General features: G+C 43.9%; 1 protein-coding gene across 1 annotated transcript in view; it reads left to right on the top strand.

The window, feature by feature from the left end:
• Positions 1 to 19,076, top strand: part of LOC119185398 (glutamate receptor ionotropic, kainate 2-like) — a 135,142-nt gene that overhangs the window by 31,752 nt on the left and 84,314 nt on the right. The window lies entirely within an intron of this gene.

Genomic DNA, 19,076 nt, shown 5'->3' with positions numbered 1-19,076 from the left:
ACGTTGATAAAATGAAGAAAAAAAACAAGTTCTTTTTGTGTGCCTCTTTTTTTACGCGTATGATGTTGCATATCGAAATTTCTGTGAAGAACATTCTTGCGGGCATCGCTTCCTTTTTTTCTAAAAACAAATCTTATGGTTGCGATTATTATATGAAAAATTCGGTATTCCAATGATCGGTCTCCTTTGAATACGTTCCTTTTTTGTTCTGAAAACACAGTAAGATGTCACAAATTGTAGATTGCATTACGTTTGTCGCTAAAAGGCTAAGAAAAAAAAATAGTGTTTAACTCTTATTTCTTTCACATCGACCTCACCCAGGTATGTCTCTTTAAAGGAACCCGTTCAATCTCTTTAGGAGAGTAAGTAATCTCTTTAGGACAGAATACCCGCGAGTCCGAAATGGCAGTGTGATGTGCTCCACAATTTTCCTGAGGAGGTTTTCCAGAGTGATTACTGCGCAAGGTTAGACCCGAGACAAGGAGACGAACGGTGGAGGGCTCATCATCGTTCATCTCGTTTATGCCTTCCTTAAAACAGTAATCGGAGTCCTCAGCTTGATACTTTTGAAGATTTATAGAACGGAACGGCGCATTCGTAGGAATCAAGAGTGAAATGACACTAATTTTTCTTATAGGTTAGGGTGACTGACAAAAGGAGACATAACTTGATTACAAAGCCACGGTGCAAGTATACAGGTGAGCAACTAGAAAGCCAGACACTACATACACACTGCGTGTGTCTTTAGTAATCGCATCTGCAACAATTTAGATTGATATTTGGTAAATGTTACCAATCTTTTCTTATAAAATATGGTTGAAGTCACCAGTTTGCAAGCGGATTTTAGAGCTCACAGTTTGCTAGTAGCGAGGGAGAAACTAAGGAGGGGCCATGAGCTTAGCCCGATATTTGCATCTTTGCTGCCCTGTACTGGGGTGAAGAAATTGTGGTCGGAAAGAGGGTGTGTAGGTAGAGAGAGAGCAAGAGAAAAGAACACACACAAGACGGGTGCTTCTATTGCAGTCATTAGAAAGGCTGGTCGACTTCTAGATACGCCGTAGCGCTTCCAGTGCCTTCTGACGACATTGTATCATGTCTATTGCGCAGAATTAGTGACAACAACAGGAACAACGACTACTACTACTACTTCTTCTTCTACTACTACTACTACTACTACTACTACTACTACTACTACTACTACTACTACTACCACTACTACTACTACTACTGCTACTACTAGTGATAATAACATTAGTAATAATGCAATGTCTTCATTACTGCAAAGGCACGTTTTTTTCGGTCACTTCAGTAACTATCATGAAATCTACAATGCAGAAACCATTCGCGTGAATACTGCATTCTACTACGTATCTTTCATATAAGGTTTGAGGTAGCTTGACCCCTGTTTTCTCCAAGTTATTCAAGTTTTTGTTTACGCAGACACCTGAAATTACATATGTGGTTTTTAGTAATTATTCACAGGGACGCAATCGTGTTTTTAGATGTTCCAAAATTGGTATTTTTGGAGATTTTCTCGCAGTTTGCGAAAAATGGAAATTTTCACCTCATACAGGCCTATGAGGCTGCAGTAACACTGGGGCCAACAATTATTTTAGAAAGCCAATTCCCTCACACCTTCACCCTAGTCATTGTTTAAATAGTAGTCTTGACACGGGATATAAAGTCTGTGTCCTCTAAACCAGCGCTAAGACCGTTTGTTCAGTCAATGAGTGACTGCTTTCAATTTCTTCTAATTCCTAATAAGTTGGCTATGCGCGTCGCTACCAGCTGTATTACGATACTCGTGAAGCTGTGCAATGTCCGCATTTCTTTTCTTTAACATTCAAAGTTATATGCTTTCTGTCACGTCGGCATCCTCCAACACTTAAATTGCCGAGGATGCGTATAGTGAAGATGTTTTGTTTTACCATGGCGGAATGTGTTGCCATCATGCTAGCACGATCTCACAACGAAGTTGCACAGAAACACTACATAGGATGAGGTGTTCGCAAGGTTCTGGGTTGAAAGGAGCCAAGCATCGACCCAGCACCTTCCCTGACCACGCCACCCATTGCTGGAGTCGGAAATAAAAGCAAGAAAACAGGGTTCAAAAAGATCACAAACTAGTATCATCATCATCACCATCATAATCATCAGCAACAACAATAATAACAACAACAACAATAATAATAATAATAATAATAATAATAATAATAATAATAATAATAATAATAATAATAATAATAATAATAATGAAAGGAAGAAGTAATCGCAGGTTTCTTTTACGCATTCAGTTGAGACATCACTTTTGCTCAGTCTCTAATTATCCTGCTCTGCACATGGTGTGATTTAGCACTACAGGAAAAGCCCTTTGTGCACCTCGAGTCTTCAGCAGCTGTTTCGAGTTCATCCTGGCTGGGACATAAAGACGTCTCTCGAAGGGCAATCCCGTGTTTCGGCCCCAACAACGTAGCGAGTGACTGGTTCTCCAGTCGTAACACTGAGACGTTCATTTATTGCCGATGCTGATTGGGAACTGCCCCGAGAACGTGTGCGTGCAACCCTCCGCCTTCTCGTCTTCACGATTGTTTCGTCCACTCCTCGGTGCTCTGTTGAACGGCTCCTCTTTCTTATAGATGCCAGCGAGGTCCACCCGACGCAGCCGTTCACCATCCTCTCCTCAATTCGTTTCCTGCTCTTGACCATCGCCTCGCCTTCACGTGTGCTTTGCGCTGATTTGGGAGAAAACCGCTCAGGCAACACCTCACAACGGGAATCATATGGAGTAAGTTTTGTTCAGTTTTGTGCAGATCCGTGGGGTGGCGTGATGTATTCCTTGTGTGCACAATATTGTCAGTCGCACTGGCTCTGTAAAAGGTGCCGTGTTTTGAGATAGCGTGTCGCCGTTCGTGGCGCTGTGCAAGCAACCAATGGTGAAGGGTCACTGCAACGCCACCGCATGCCCTGCGCTGTGATGAGGGAATGACGTTGATTCGAGCCACAAACAAGAAGCAACTAGGAACAAATCTGAAGGACGTTGATAATAAAGGGGGAAATATGTCTGCCACAACTCCGGGAGAAACCTGCGTGCTCTGCCCATGATGTAGCGTCGCATCACGACCACTCTCCGAACTAGGGCGGACCGACGGCGGATAGAGGCGCTGCTCTGATCCTGGGCATTTCGCAATATGCGCTGCCTCCAAGACCGGAAGCACCTCGCCAAGCTTAGCGTTACCTCTGTGACTGGACTACCAGTGACGAAGCTAGGGTGCCAGGGAATGACGCTATCACGTGATGTGAGGTCACAATAACGTGAAAGTGACGTTGCAATGAGGTCACCGCTCTGGGCACTGGAGACCTCATTTTCACCACGTTAATGGCGCCATCGCATGATAATTTCTTTCTGTCTTACTCGTTCGTAATGCCGCTAGATCCGCCGACGGTCAACTATCGCTTTTGTTGAAGCATGTAAGGCTTTTGACTTACAAATAAAATGAAGCCATGAAGCGGTTCCCACCATGGTCTGCCCTGTCATCGGCTTTATGTAATAAGGGTGAGAATAAAGAATTCTAGGACCACATCGCAGTTGTTTTCTCTTGACAATCATAAAATCTGATCTCATCAAAGAACGCCGGAAAGCCCACTTTCATCACAAAAATAGTTCCTTTTCTTGTGGTAGTGTATAAAAAGGCAATAAAAAACGTTGTTATATGCATATGGCACAATAGTTTCCCTACCATCAATGTTTCGCGCGCACAAACGGTCGCAAGTAAGCCTGGAAGCGCACAGCAATTGACATAGTTTCTCACTTTTTTAAATTCATGCTTTTTGGCCATGCAATTGAAAAAGAAGAGAAATAAGTATACGCGAGGCGAGAAAGAAATATCTTTTTTCGCAATCTGTATGTATTTTCGTGACTATAATTCATTGCGAAAGCGGTGCTGCGGGGTGATGTCATACATCCGCTGTCCTTTTTTCGCGGCAGTGGCTAGCTGCTTTTTATGGCGCGCGAAGGACCGTCGGCTCGTTACTACGATGACCGGAAGTAATGTATGTGCGACACAGCGATGTCTGAAAAAAAAAGTGACAGCTATCACGACACTCGCGACGGGAAAAACTGCGCGAAAAAAAGGAAGTCACACATCCCGAAGACATATCACGGTGCCACTGCCACCGTAAGGGTGCTGCCGCTTTTCAATGGCTGTGGCTTTCTCCGTCTAAGATGTAGGAACCATGGTGGGTTGTTGCAGCGAAATCGATGTCGCATTGGCTGGGCAATGGCGCTTGAAAGAAAAAGCGTGTACTCACACTGCTCTGGGCGGCACACTTGGCTGCCTGCGTTCTGATTTCGGTTTGCTTACTTTATTACGCTTAGTTTTCTTCTATTTATGCGTGCATTGTAGGTATTTTTGCATTGTTACTTAATTTGCTTTTATTTGCGTATCTGCCGCTATCAAACTCTCTTTTTCGTTTGTCACGTCTTTTTTTGTTCGTATTGGCAGCCGTTATTACATAACGCTACGCTTCGGCGTTCCTTCCCTTGGGGCAAGCCTAAACGAAATCACTTCCAGAATTTTTATTTTGTTTTTCGCTTGCTTCCTCTGTTCTTACCTTAACTTTAAATATTTTTGCAACGTATTTTTTTAGTTATCAGAGTTGTCGCTTATAATATGTAAGTGTAGGCGCATGTGTGCGATAGTTTTACTGGGCTTTTGTTTGCGGCACATTTCTGTATAAGTAATGGGCACGTTGTAAGATTAATAACGATGTATATAGAATGCGTTTTCCGCCCTCTTCCGGGGAAATAGATTGAGGCTGGGCAGGCAAGCTTTATAAGTTGGCCGATTTCGTGGTTGGCTCCGTCCACTTTATCGTAAACTCTACTGATAACGGGAGTTAAAGGAACGTGGCATGAGCGCTTACTGTTCCCTTTGGCACCTAATATCGGAATTACCATGGGTGGACTTGTACTATAACGTATAGCAACACGCAGTGGGAATCACAGGGCTCTTTGAGATGCGCGGGGCGTTTGATTACAGAAGTGTTAGAGCCAAGCGGGCGCATCGTAATGTGCATTCAACCTCAGTGGGAGCCAAAAATGCGGTTCAGCTTTTGCTTCTGGCGTGATTACGGTGCGCAGATACATTAGCGTTACTACTGAATTGCGAGTAGCGAGCAACACTTTGATTATCTCCCTGGTCTAGGAAGAATAAGCAATTATTTGAAGATAAGTTCTTTATTGTTGTTTCCGCAAGGACCAATGATATTTGCTTATTTTTCTTCATACCAGAGTTGTCCACAAAACACATATTATATTTCAGGGGCTTCGAACTCACCTCATCTAGTGGGCCGTCATGAAACTTAGTTCCACGATCCCACAAGGGTCTGAAGTGTGAAGATGGCGGGTGCGCCATTGGAGGGAGTAGGGTGAGGTGAACAGCTTGAACGAAATCCCCCAAGACCTTTCCATACATACCATATTAGGGTGGGCGATTCCACGAGAAATCGACACGGGCCCAAAAGTTGATATTTTAGATTTCATTGAGTATCTTATATTTCGTGCACCTCTCACCAGGAAGCTCGAAAGTCAACTTCGTTTTATTAATAATGGCATAACTCACGAGAAAAAAATATCATACTTCACCAACACGGAGACACCAACTTCGTCACCTGTCATTTTCGAAAATTGCAGATGCTATAAAAAGACAAATACTTTTGTTTCAAGGATGATATTTTTTACCTGAAATGCATGTCTAATGAAGAATGAATTCATATGGTTTGAAGTTTGTAGACTTTAGGAAAATAGCTTTTAAAAACGTCTAATTTTGCGACAATTTAAAATAAATTACGTATTCCCCTCTTTTTTTCTTTGAAAGTAATGCAAGCAGCGTTTTCACACTTGACACGTTTTAAGGATATAGTGTTTTCATTAGGTACATAAATTGTTGTTGTCGTAGGGCAAATGTAGTTTTTTATTTATTGCCTCAAAATTCTCATATTGGCAAGAGTGTACCCCAGTGAAATTTGAATAATAAAAAAACACCATCTTCGATTTTTTTAAAATCTCGTAAATAGACAACCGAAGGCCATCATACAGTAATATAAAAAAAAACATGTTGCATTATTTTGTTTTAGCGACAATATTCGTGGTACAAATACGAGCTTTCCGAGAATGCGCTGATAAGTTGAGAAATCTAGAAACCGGAACGGAAAAGCGGCAATGAGCTTCAAACGCGAGTAAACGTGACCGCATTTGGTGAAGAAAGGCTGTTTTAGCAGATAGGAGTAACTATTTTGAACACGATATTCTACAGTATCTGAATTCACTCTTATACGTAGAGCATTGAGACTTCTAATATGCGGTGCCTCTCCATTACTGACACACAGATGGAGTTGCTGTGACGGCCATGGGTTTGCAACACGTTGGGTAAGAGAATTGAATGTTGAATGAGTTCATAAACGGGGGCACGAAGACTGCCGCATTAGACTGAAGAACACGCTTTAGGGCAAGTTGTCATCCGTCGTCTGCTCTACAAATGAATTGCTGTGCGCCGCATCTCGGAGGCAATGCTTTAGATCATATGGTTAAATGTAGGGACAAAAATTACGCCTCCCGTAATTTTATCAACAAAAACATTGTGAAATTCATTTTAACGTACTATACTTCAGTTTTGCATTCGCACTGTGGATACTTGCGCACGCTGTTTTACGTCTGCTCTCAACAAAGGTGAAACACATAGGAACTGACGACAGATAGATCACTTTCGTGCTGCTGGTTTCACGCATAGTTGCATTGCCAGTAATTTGAGCCTCAAGGAGCGTGGCGATGGCTGACCACTTCAGCCGGGATAGAGTTTTTTGTTCAGATTACCTCATGTTGCATAAAAAGAAAATACCTTATCAAAGAAACTTCCGCAAGGTCGAAGACATCGGCCTGTCCGCCCTCCAGAAGCTTTTGCCGAAAGCTGCCCGCCATGTACATAACAACGACCACGTCTGCCAGAACTGCTTCAGACGCCTCAGAGATATGCTGTCTTCGTCTAATGGCTTCTCGGCTGAAACAGCTGATGAGTTTTTGCCGGAAGAAGAAAAAGGCAGAAGTCGAGAGCGGTGCGTAAACACGCCTGAAGCATTGTCACATATGCGACTGGAGTAGTTGCATGCGCAAAATACCAAAGTTCATGCAGAGCCAAGACAACGTAGCAGCGATTCTACAGTTACCGTGAAATGCCACCGTAACGTGTGTAACCGCCACTTTCAACCATCAGATCTAAAATGCAGTGTGTGTGCCCAGTGATTCAAGAACTTCAAGCAAGCCTATGAAGCGTGTTCTTCGTATCAAGAGCGCATGCGTTTGTTGACACTGTTGCCGAGCGATATAGAGCGCCGAAAACTCCAAGCGCTTATACCAAACTTGTCAGCTGACATGATATACAGATCCCGACGCTGGCGCGCAAAGCATGAGATATGGTTAGCACCAAATGCGGTAAAAAGGACACGGCTGAACCCAATGGACGTCCAGGCAGCTATGGCTTACTACTCCAAAGATGAGTATAGTTGCTATCGGCAGAGTCCCAACAAAAAAGATGTAGTATTTGTTATCATTGACGGAAAAAAGGAACTTGTTTCGAAAAGGTTTATGACCCGTTTGGTGCGAGAGGCTTACCGTCTTTTTAGAGAAGCTAATCCGAACACGTCGATTGGGCTCTCAAAGTTTTATTCACTGATGCCGAAGTGGGTTTTTCTTGCACCACACCAAGAAGTGTTCCTTTGTATATACTGTGCTAATGCCACAGAGTGTGTTTCTGTCCTACAATACGTCACCGATGGTGCCTACACAATGGACTTCTTGAAAGTACTATGTCTTTGCAGCTCCTCTAAAATTGATTGTTTTTTAGGCCATTGTGACTATTGTACTAAGGAGGACGCTCTGACAGCCACATATTCAGGAATCCCTGAAAATATTGAGGTAGCATATGCAGTATGGGAAAATGGCGATCTAGTGAAAAAAAACAGCCCAGGCAAGTGCTTTTCGGCGAGAGCTAAGTCTATGGTTTGTGAAGTAGATTACCCATGATTACTTAAGATACATTCAAGAATCAGCAATACGCCAGGCGAAAGTGAACTATGAAAAAGAAGCTTGCAATTTTCACTTTGATTTTGTCGAAAATTGCACAGCCATTTTACCGAATGAGGTACAGTCGTATCACTGGCACAAAAGACAGGTGTCTATATTCACGTGTGTCGTCACAAGGAAGCAATGAATTCAAAGTTTTGCCATCATCAGTGATGGCACATGCCATGATGCTGCACATGCCTGTTTTGCTCTACAAATAATCCACAACTATATGAAGGAACAATTTAAGCCTGACACGCACGTTACTTATGTTTCTGATGGTGCATGCAGTCACTACAAAAACAAGTACCAGTTGTTCGAGTTATGTCAGAAAGATCATATATCAACAAATTGAATTTGTTCGGCCACAGGACATGGCAAGAACTATTGTGACGGCGTTGGTGGCCTACTAAAGCATCAGGCTACGCTCTACAACCTCAGAGCGGGAATCTCAGCTGTGATTATGTCAGCATCACAAAGGGTGGTGCAAATGAGTGCGAAGCTCAAGAATGTCAAGCTGTTGTGTGCAAATGCAGACGAGCTAGAAACATACCGTCAATTTAAGAAGAGCCAGTGGAAATTGTTGCCACGTGTTCCAGGCATACGTTCTTGGCATGTTTGGCTAAGCACATCTGAGGGCACTGATCGTGGTCGTGTTTTGTTAGCGTCACGTACTGCTAAATGTGTTCTGCAAAAGATGCAGCCATTTTGAGCGCATCTCTTGTTTTACGCAGTTACCACCAAAATACCAGTGAAGGTACTTCAAGCGCATATGCTTTTTCTAGCGAGACCCAACACTTGCGTTGGAACATTTTCATGTTTGAGCTTATCGGCAAATATAAACAGATGTTTTGCAACTGAGTTGCAGTGTCGAAGATTTCCTCCATTAGAGCTGTGTTATCACGAGCATAAATGCGCCTTCATGGCTACGTATTTGTCACAGTGCTAAAACAGCCTTTCTTTACCAAATGCGGTCACGTTTATTCGCGTTTGAAGCTTATTGCCGCTTTTCCGTTCCGATTTCTAGATTTCTCAACTTATCAGCACATTCTCGAAAAGCTCTGATTTGTACCACAAATATTGTCACTAAAAACAAAATATAGCAACATATTTTTCTAAATTGCTGTATGATGGCCTTCGGTTGTCTATTTACGAGATTTTAAGAAAAATCCAAGATGGGGTTTTCTTATTATTCAAATTTCACTTGAGTACACTTTTGCCAATATAAGAAATTTGAGGCATTATATAAAAAGTTACGTTTGCCCTACGGCAATAATAATTTATGTACCTAATGAACACAATATATGCTTAAAATGTGTCAAGTTTGAAAACACTGCTTGCATTACTTTCGCAGAAAAAAAAGGGAAATACCTAACTTATTTCAAACTGTCGCAAAATTTGACATTTTTAAAAGCTATTTTCTTAAAGTCTACAAACTTGAAACCATATGAATTCATTCTTGATTAGACATGCATTTCAGGTAAAAAATATCATCCTTGAAACAAAAGTATTTGTCTTTTTTTAGCATCTGCGATTTTCGAAAATGACAGGTGACGAAGTTGTGCCTTCGTGTTGGTGAAGTATGATATTTTTTTTCTCGTAAGTTATGCCATTATTAATAAAACGAAGTTGACTTTCGGGCTACCTGGTGAGAGGTGCACGAAATATAAGATACTGAATGAAATCTAAAATATCAACTTTTGGGCCCGTGTAGATCTCTCGTGGAATACCCCGGGTGAATTTTCAAAGGGATACGACGACAGGCTTCTCCAATCATGTGGGTATTGCTTTTCACAATGATCAAAATGTAGACAGCAGCTCCGAAATATAATTTCCCTTCTGCGATGATGTACCAACTCATAGTAACTTCCGGAGTGTAACAGTGCCTCCACAAAAAATGCTTCAGACCAGTCCCGTTAGTGAAGCTTACCCCAAGAAAGCGCTAAAAAATGCAATAGACCAGAAAACTAGTCAATTACTATTTAAAAAAAATCTCAAATCTGTGTTCCATGTGAAGTGTCAGGCAACTAACGAGAGGTTTTTGAGACCCCTCTTCTGTAGACTTATTCCATGTTTGTAAACAGCGGTAGGTGCCATCGACAAACTAGGGTTTCTGTAGCGACATCTAGGCCAAAGCTCGCCAATGCCATCTACGATCCAGTGACAACTAGCACTGCACCTGTTAAGCTGACTCCCGTGTGCACGCGGCCGGCTCCCCGTTGTCACCAAATGTGGCGTAGTATGTCGATGGCGCGTACTACGGTTTACAAAAGAGGAATAGCTATATAGCCACCATACCAGCAACACTCTTCGGGAGTCTTCGCTGGTTACCTAGTGCTCTTTTGTAGTAGAATGAATTGTAAGGCTATTAAGACGATGGTGTTACAGACACTGCGATCAGACTCAACTCCGTCTTTAAGGTATCAGGCAAAATATACTTGTTTATTTAACTGCGCTCGGAAGCGCTCTGCTGTCACTACAGCGTCCCCGCATCTCTCCTCTCTCACTCTTCTCTTTCTAGTTTCCTTGTCCCAGCATGGAACGTGAAAAATAATCATCATTGCCGGCCGCGCAAAGTTGAACACATAGTTCAAGTGGGTACAGTCTTTGTATCGGCCTGATCGCAAGGTGACCCCCTTGCAACTTGATCTTGCAAGAACGAATGAGACCGTCGGCACTGCGGTACACTTCCGTGACCCTTGCAAGCTTCCATAGCTGGCGTGGCGTGTTGTCCACATGCGCGAGAACGATGTCCCCTTACTTCAATGCTGTATTTCATTTCGTGTCGGCAAAATGTGCAGATCGTAATTGCAACAGGTATTCTTTTTGCCAACGCTTCCAAAAACTTTTAACCAGAAGCTTCTCGTAGTTGTGTCTGCGTATGGCGTCTGCTCGCTTTGAGTTACTGTTGACTTCGTCAGCGGTCGCATACGGTATGGAAGTCAACCTTCGTCCAACGAGAAGTTCGGATGGTGTCAAAGTGCAAGGTTCTCCTGCCTCTGTCTCGATGAAAGTGAGAGGCCTAGAGTTTACGACTGCTTCGACCTCCGCCAGCACTGTCGATATTTCTCCGTAGTTCAGACAAAGTTTGCCGATAATTTTTCGCAGTGGAAGCTTCATTGATCATACGAGGCACTCCCACCATCCACCCCACCAAGGAGCATTTGGTGCAATAAACTTCCACGAAATGCCGTTGGTGCTGAGGTGACCAGCGACGTCCTCTTCAGAGCACATTCGGTGTAGTCGCTTTATGTCTGCCGATGTCTTGTGAAAGCTTCGTGCGTTGTCAGAGTAGATCACACTAGGTAATCCTCTCCGAGCTGCAAATCGTCGTAGGCACAGCAGGACAGCCTCGGATGTCAATTCCGAGACAAGGTCGAGATGCACGGCTCTAGATACGGCGCACGTAAAAAGTGCAACGTAGCACTTCGTGCCTTTTTTCTACGTGCGTGCATACAGAGGGCCTGCGAAGTCGACTCCTCAACTTCGAACGGGTTCATTGGTGACACTCGATGACTTGTTAACGGAGCAGTCTCAGCACTTCCTGGGCCCGCACTGAAACGCTTGCATATATTTCAACCATGCAGCACTCTTTTTACCAAAGAGCGAGCTCGACAAATCCAGTAGCGTTCCCGTAGCTGCGTAAGTGTATCTCTAACTCCTCTATGTAGGACTTGAAGATGGGTTCTGTTTGCCAAAAGTGCCGAAAAGTGGTGGCTTGACGGCATTATGATTGGCTGCTTGACATCTTGTGTGGAATGCATGAGGTATAAACGGCCTCCAACCCGAAGAATTCCGTCTTTGCCTATGTAAGGGCGTAGTTCAGCGATCCGAGATGTAGACTCGACTTTTGCGGCGTTGGTCAAAGTGGTGAGTTCTTCAAGAAAGCCTTGCTGCGGTGTACATCTTATCCAATACTGTTCAGCGTTCAGGATTTCTGTTGCCACGAGATGTTCCATGTGATCCGTCCTTTTTCTGCATCGGTCAGTAAATCTGAAAACCCGCGCAGTGACTCCGAGTAGTAGCTGAAGCCTGCTGTACCGTTGAATATCGATTATAGAAACTGAGAAGCGTGTCATTAGTGCGACGTGTACTGTTGTAACTTCACCTTCGGTGACTTCCGCTATGTCTAATTCACTGAACTGTAGGGACCATTCAGACATCGGTTTAGTTAGCCACTCGGGACAATGCCACCATTTTGAGCTGTGCAGCAGTCTTTCAAGCGTCGCGCAACGCGTGAGTAGGTCAGCCGGGTTGTCCGTTGCAGGACAGTATCTCCACTTTGATGGATCTGTAGTGCACCTAATTTCAATGACTCTGTTGGCTACGAACTGTTTCCACTTTTTGGCCTCACCTTTTATCCATGACAACACAATGGTGGAATCTGTCCACATCGTGTAGTCAACTTGAACATTCCTCAAAGCGCTTTTCACGTATGCCAACAATCTTGAGCCGATTAGGGCAGCCAACAGCTCCAATCGCGGTAGCGTTGTCTCCTTATTGGGTGCTACACGGGACTTCGCAATCAACAGTTTTGGCTTCTCAGGACTTGACACGACGTATATCGCTGTTCCGTATGCTGCTGGACTGCATCGAAGAAAACATGTACTTGAAGCACATTGGGCTTCCTTGCTTCGCCGCCCAGATAGCGAGGAACGACGATGTCTTGCAGTTGCTGCAGCTGGATGACCCAATCATCCCATTCCTTTTGCAGGTAATTGGATAGTACTTCATCCCAGCCAATCCCTTGTATCCACAGCTTCTGAAACAATATTCGTATGGCAATAGTATATGGTCCTACAAATCCCAACGGGTCAAATATTCTTGATGCTGACGGCAAGACAAATCGTTTTGTGTCCGTCTGTGCTGTCAAAAACGGAGTAGATTTTCAACCGAAAAGTTGAATTCATCCTTTGCAGGATTCCACACCAAACCCAGGACCTTGACCGACGTTTCGTGAAGAACGACCATCTCATTACTAGTAGATTCTACTTGAGTTTCAAGCGTTCGGATTAAATTTCCTGAATTTGTTGTCCATTTCCGCAATGTCATGCCGGCCGATTTCATTATTGTGCGCGCTTCTCGGAAAATTTTAGCGGCTTCCTCTTCTGTGTCGGCACCAGTGACTAAGTCATCCACGTAAAACGACTCGGCATGAGTTTGCACTGTTTGTGCCATGGCAGCCGGTGCTCTTTTCATGTGGTAGAGAATAGTAGCTGTGAGCAAAATGGGCTACATGTAGCTCCAAAAGGCACTCGTGTCATTTTCCAATCTTGCAGTTTGCCCTTGGATAAATCTTCGTCTGTAAATTACAGAAAGCGGAAAGTGTCTCTGTCGTCTTCCCGAACCGCAATCTGAAGGAATGCCTTTTCTATGTCCGCTATAACTGCCACCGGGTGCGTTCTGAAGCGTAGCAGAATTTGCATGAGGTCTTGGTATAAGTTGTCACCTTTTTCAAGGCAGTCATTAAGGGACTTGCATCCTTTGGCATGTGACGAATCGTCAAACACCACTCTCATTTTCGTCGTCAGTGCTTGTTCACGCATGACTTCCTTGTGCGGCATGTAATATAACTTCGTCACCTCTGGAGGTACATCACTGACTACTTCGGCGTGTCCTGCCCTCAAGTACTCTCTTATGGTACGGTCATACGTTTCGAGCAGTTCTTTCCTGGAGGCGAGATAGTTGACAAGCTTATCCAGTCGAGTAACGGCGACTTGCTTGTTGCTTGCAAGCTCGAAATTATCCTTCCAAGAGAGGGCCACTTCATAACTTCCGTTTACAAAGCTAATCGTTTGCTCAAAATGCCACATGGTGTTGCTCATTTCAGGTTGCTTGTTTATCGTGTCCGTAATTCCTATGTTCTCAAGTTCCCAAAAGGAGCACAAAATCTCGTCGGAATTGGTAGCTTGGGCTTTTAGAACGCAAGCCATTATTTGCGAAGTAGTTGGTCGGGACACCAAGAGCGATGTGCTTCCCTGAAAGGTCCATGCAAGCATGGAGTTAAGTGCGATCAATGATTCGTTGCCTTCGCACCGTGAAACTTCGCTGGTCAACACTTTCCACATCTGCTCGGACCCGATAAGTACGCTGATGCCACTCTTAGTGATGATAGAAGGATGTTTGAGCTATTCGGCGACATCGTTTCCCAGCTTCTTGAAAGGCGCAAGGAAGGCTACGTCCATTGCAGTCTCTGCGATGTACTGGCAGATGCTTGGGATCTCTATTGCAGATAAGACTATTTCCGCGTCAGAAAGCTGGCTTCACAGTCGTAGTTCTACGATGCGACGCCTCTTGGCCTCTTGGTCCGATGTACTTGCGAAAGTATTGAAGGCTATTCGAGTTGTTCCCACGCTTTTCAGCTGGATGTGCTTGGACAGATCTTCAGTTATGAAAGTTTTCTGACTGCCACCATCAAAAACGCCTCGTATGTAGCGGCAGGTGTCAGCATTCATGGCCCATGCTCTGAATGTCTGATGGAAAACGCAAGTTGTAGAGCCTTCCTTGACGGGTCTTTTTCCAAGTGATGCGCAGACTGTCTCAGTTTTTTCGTTGTTCTTGTTAGCATAGTCTGACTTCCGTGAACACCTATCGGGATCGCACATGCTTGTAGCGTGTCGAGCTTGGCATCTGGAGCAAGAAATTTTCTTCTTTCAGTCCCGTGCCCGATGACCTTTGGTGGTGCAGCAGAAACACCTTTTTCCGTTTGAAAGCAGTCCTTTCTTCTGCGTCAGCGACAAGTCAGCTGTGCAGGCTTCCAATGCGTGATGACTGGACGAGCAGAATACGCAGTTGTCCTTTTTTTCTCGTACCGAGTTGCTGTGAAGCACATATGACTTTGGTTTCCCACGCCGAGAGTACGTCGACTGACTGGCCACGGGGAGTGTTCAATGTTCTCGTCCTCTGGCATCCTTAAAATCACTCTTCTCCAGGTTTTCCAGCTCGATACACAGGAAGTTGAGCACACGGTCTAGTCCCACGGGTGTAGCTTCAGCTCTCGAGTCATATGCCAACTGGACGGAACACGATCGATGATACTGCACGACTATATCCCGTGGAAGAGCACGCAGTAGGATGTCGCAAATCATTGATGAAAATGACGACTTGTGCACACCCAAAGTCTGTAAGCCTCGGATATTAACGAAAACTTGGTGGTACAAGCTGCGTAGCGCTTTGGTGTCGGTCGATAAACGGACAGGGCTTAACATCCGTAGCTTGGCAGAATATTCTTGCTCCAGGCGCGTCTTGTCCCCAGATCGCTTCTGTGGCATGTTGATGGCGTGACTGTAACAGCTTTCTGTCGTCGGAAGGCCCGCAATCACTGATTCAGCGTCTCCTTTCAGATACAGTCGCAGGCAATGAAACTTCTCTGTGGCAGTGATGCGATTGTGACCCTCTTTACACCCTCTTTACACTATGACCCTCTTTACACTATGAACAATTTGGTCAAATTGTTCCCAACATTCGGTCCATTTGCTTAAGTCCCCAGAAAAAGGAGCTATTGTCAGTTTAGGCAATTTAACTCCAGTTCCGTCTGATGGGGCTGCGACTGTCTGGGCAACTGTTTCTTGAGTTCCGGTCGATGTCCTTAGCATGCAATCTTTCTTGCCGAGAATCTCTGCGAGAATGCGCGTAGCACTGGCCTCTTATTGTAAGACGGCGTTATACTCCACTTCGACCTCCTCGTCAGGTATATGCTGCTCAATCTCGTTGTTCAAGTTTTTAAGCTCTTCCTTATTAGCCTTCAGCCTCTCATATATGGAATTGACATGGTCATAAGAGGCAGAGTAGTTAGCGAGGAGAGCACTTGCCTCGTTTATAATCCTCGTGTTCTGTGCTCGCCGCGACGTCCGCTTTGACTTCAGTCGGTCCATGCCACTGCAGTTGAACGGTAGCCGTCCATAGGGTCTTGGTTTTCAATTCCAGTTCTTCGGCACCAAATATTAAGACGATGGCGTTCCAGACACTGCGATCAGACTCAACTCCGTCTTTAAGGTATCAGGCAAATTATACTTGTTTATTTCACTGCGCTCGGAAGCGCTTTGCTGTCACTAGAGCGTCCCCGCGTTTCTTCTCTGGCTCGCGCTCTTCTTCTTTCTCGTTTCCTTGTCCCAGCCTGGAACGTGAAAAATAATCAACAAGGTTGTCGCCATTCCCATTTTGGCAGCCCTTCACCACCACGCCCCGGAGCGGTGTGAGATGAGGCTGCGGAAGGCGTCACACAAGCTCGCCACCTACTCGTTGTCTCACCACCATCTGTAACGCCGCATCTGTAAGCTCTGGCTCTTATGCACAACCATTTGTCTTATTTCATATCCTTTTTTCATATTCCCCGCCCTGCGAGATGTTCGCAAAACCATTGTCTGTTCGTTTTCTCAACCAAGTTTTCTGATACACGTTTAACACCGAACTGAGTCTTCTTTGTAATTTTTTCGGTTTAAGTAAAACTTTAACTTTTGAATCATTAGCTTCTTTTGATGACTAGCAGCACTTTTCTATGGAACTCGGACAATTTTTTTTCTGGGCCAATGGTGGTGGTAGTATTGTATAAACCTGGTGTATCTGTATAAATCTGTAAAAAACAGAATTGCTTTTAACAGCGAACCCTGGTACTGTATACTGCTGACTCTGTATGAAACCATGCAACGACACTTCATTCGGTGATATGAAGAGTTTTCTCGTAAGGAGAAGATGGTAACGGCCCAAAAATACAAATTCCTTGGCTTCTATGTTCAAGTGTAGTTATTTAAAGTGTTTTATTCATACTGTTGCACCAGAACTAAACGGAAGAACCATACGCACGTGGGTGTTTAGTTTTTTCGTGTGGTTTTTATATAACACTATCGCAGCAAAATAATGACGTCATATACGATAGGGCTTGTCTAAACCTTATTATACCATGTTTCAGTCTAAAGGCCGCCTATTACCAGCCTTGTCGTGACGAAAAGAATATATAATCGTAATTATCCGGGTTCAATGTCCTCCGAAACCACGTCATCATTATGTGGGACACCGTAGATGATGGCCCCGCAAAGTTCGTTCATCTGAGGCTCTCAATGTCCAGCTAAACCTAAGCACACGGGCCTCAAGCACGCCCTCATATTTGGAATGTAGGTCAGCGCATGAGGGTGTTCAAGTAATCGTATGTTTCAAAACACCAGATTAGGAATGCCGTTATGAATTTGTTTGAGCGAATTTAAAAGCTTGCTTGTAAGAATTAAGCGTCCAGACGGCGAAGTGCTTATCAGCTCAAATTCGCCTAATTTTTATATAGGTAGTGCTGCCGAATAATTAACTGCATTTCACATCAAATATTTTACCAACGTAAGCATATTGTCGGACATTATGACTGCCAAAAGTTTGAATGATATCAAAAAACATCCTGTAATAATCTTCAATGAAAACACACTTATATGAACGCAATGGCGCTTTTCTAAGAATGAAACAAGCAATGATTTGTTAATGTTGTCTTAGACCTTAATAAATAACGACATGGAAGACAATTAAACAAAACAAGAGCCGGTACCAGCAGGTTTTCATTAACAGCAGGGATTCCATCGCGGTGGAAACGTATTCTGAAGTTTTTTAGCTTAAGGTGTTATCTGCAAGACCGTAAAATACTCTCTCACTCCTCGCGTATTTGGATTCCACGTTTTCTTTGAAGTAATTTAGGGGCTTCATCTCACAAAAACTAGTTGAGGTTAATAGCGCCAGCTTCATTCAGCATTGTAGCAACGGCGCTGCAGCTCTTACATAGGAAAGTATACTTGTTCAAATAGTCCACTCCTAAATTAATTTTACTTGTAGTTGATTATCTCCAAGTTTCATGAAACTGTACGTGGACATGAGGTGGTAGACCAGACACTGACACATTTAGGCGAATAACGTTTAATTATTACGCGGGCTACGTCGGTCAATCGCTATGAATAGTTCTCCCACGCAAATTAAACATTACCGCTTGTGACGCGGCGTTTGATCAGAGCAACAGTTCCTGCAAATCAGAATATGCGGCTACATATTCGCAGGTGACTAGCTACTTAGAAGAAATATTTACGTGTAAATTATATACCGATAACATATCAGCATTTTTTGGGCGTTGTTTATGGGACCTTATTATATTTTTCAACAAATTGGACATATTGAAAGATTTTTTTTTATAAATAATGTAACGTCTATTTTAACAGAAAGTACTGCTTTTTTAAATCACCCACATAATCTGCATAAAACTGCGATGTATTTAGTGAACTTAAAAGACCATAATTCTATCTGTAATTCTTTGGGACACATCTTATAACCCCGGGCTGTACTCCAAGATGTAAAGAAAGTTGGAGTAACTAGCGTAAAGCCGTTAAGAACCGATTGCTAGGCGCAAGCGGTGAAAACAAAGAATGCCTCACTGTCATGCACCGCCATTTTTACAGTGAATCTTCCGTTTGGAGGTAAGTTTACCCATCAGATTATCGCAACAGCTCACTTAAATTTTGCTAGTGGTGTAAACAGCTGCCTTTTACTTTGGTAGACTTGCACCTCAACAATGAGCAATCATGACTGCTGTATATATGGTGTTTATATATTCGCGCGCAGTGGGCACAGAAAAAGGCGATACTCGGTCGCCGAGGAAATGAGCTCTTGTCGTGACGTCACTTCACGCCGACGGCCACGCCTCCAGTGTTTGTTCTCGGGCTAATAGGAATCTCTTTCCGTGGCGTCCACACCCCCAATGCGCATGCGCGTCTCCTCTCCTATGCTCTCCTTCTCTCGCAGGCAACGCCGACGCAGGCAGCGTATGCTAGCGCGCTACTTGACTTAAAAACTCGACAGCTCGCGTTGCACAATCGTACATTGGCTACCCCAGATGTAAAGGCACTGAATCTTGACCCCGAAGGGCAGTATTTCTTATGTGCGTTGCTTTACAATAAAAATTCGTACCGTTCACGTTAACTAAAAGCGAGCTGTGGGT

The sequence above is a fragment of the Rhipicephalus microplus genome, chromosome 5, assembly GCF_043290135.1.
Source record: "Rhipicephalus microplus isolate Deutch F79 chromosome 5, USDA_Rmic, whole genome shotgun sequence".
Taxonomy (NCBI): domain Eukaryota; kingdom Metazoa; phylum Arthropoda; class Arachnida; order Ixodida; family Ixodidae; genus Rhipicephalus; species Rhipicephalus microplus.
This window is presented reverse-complemented; position numbering and strand designations above follow the sequence as displayed.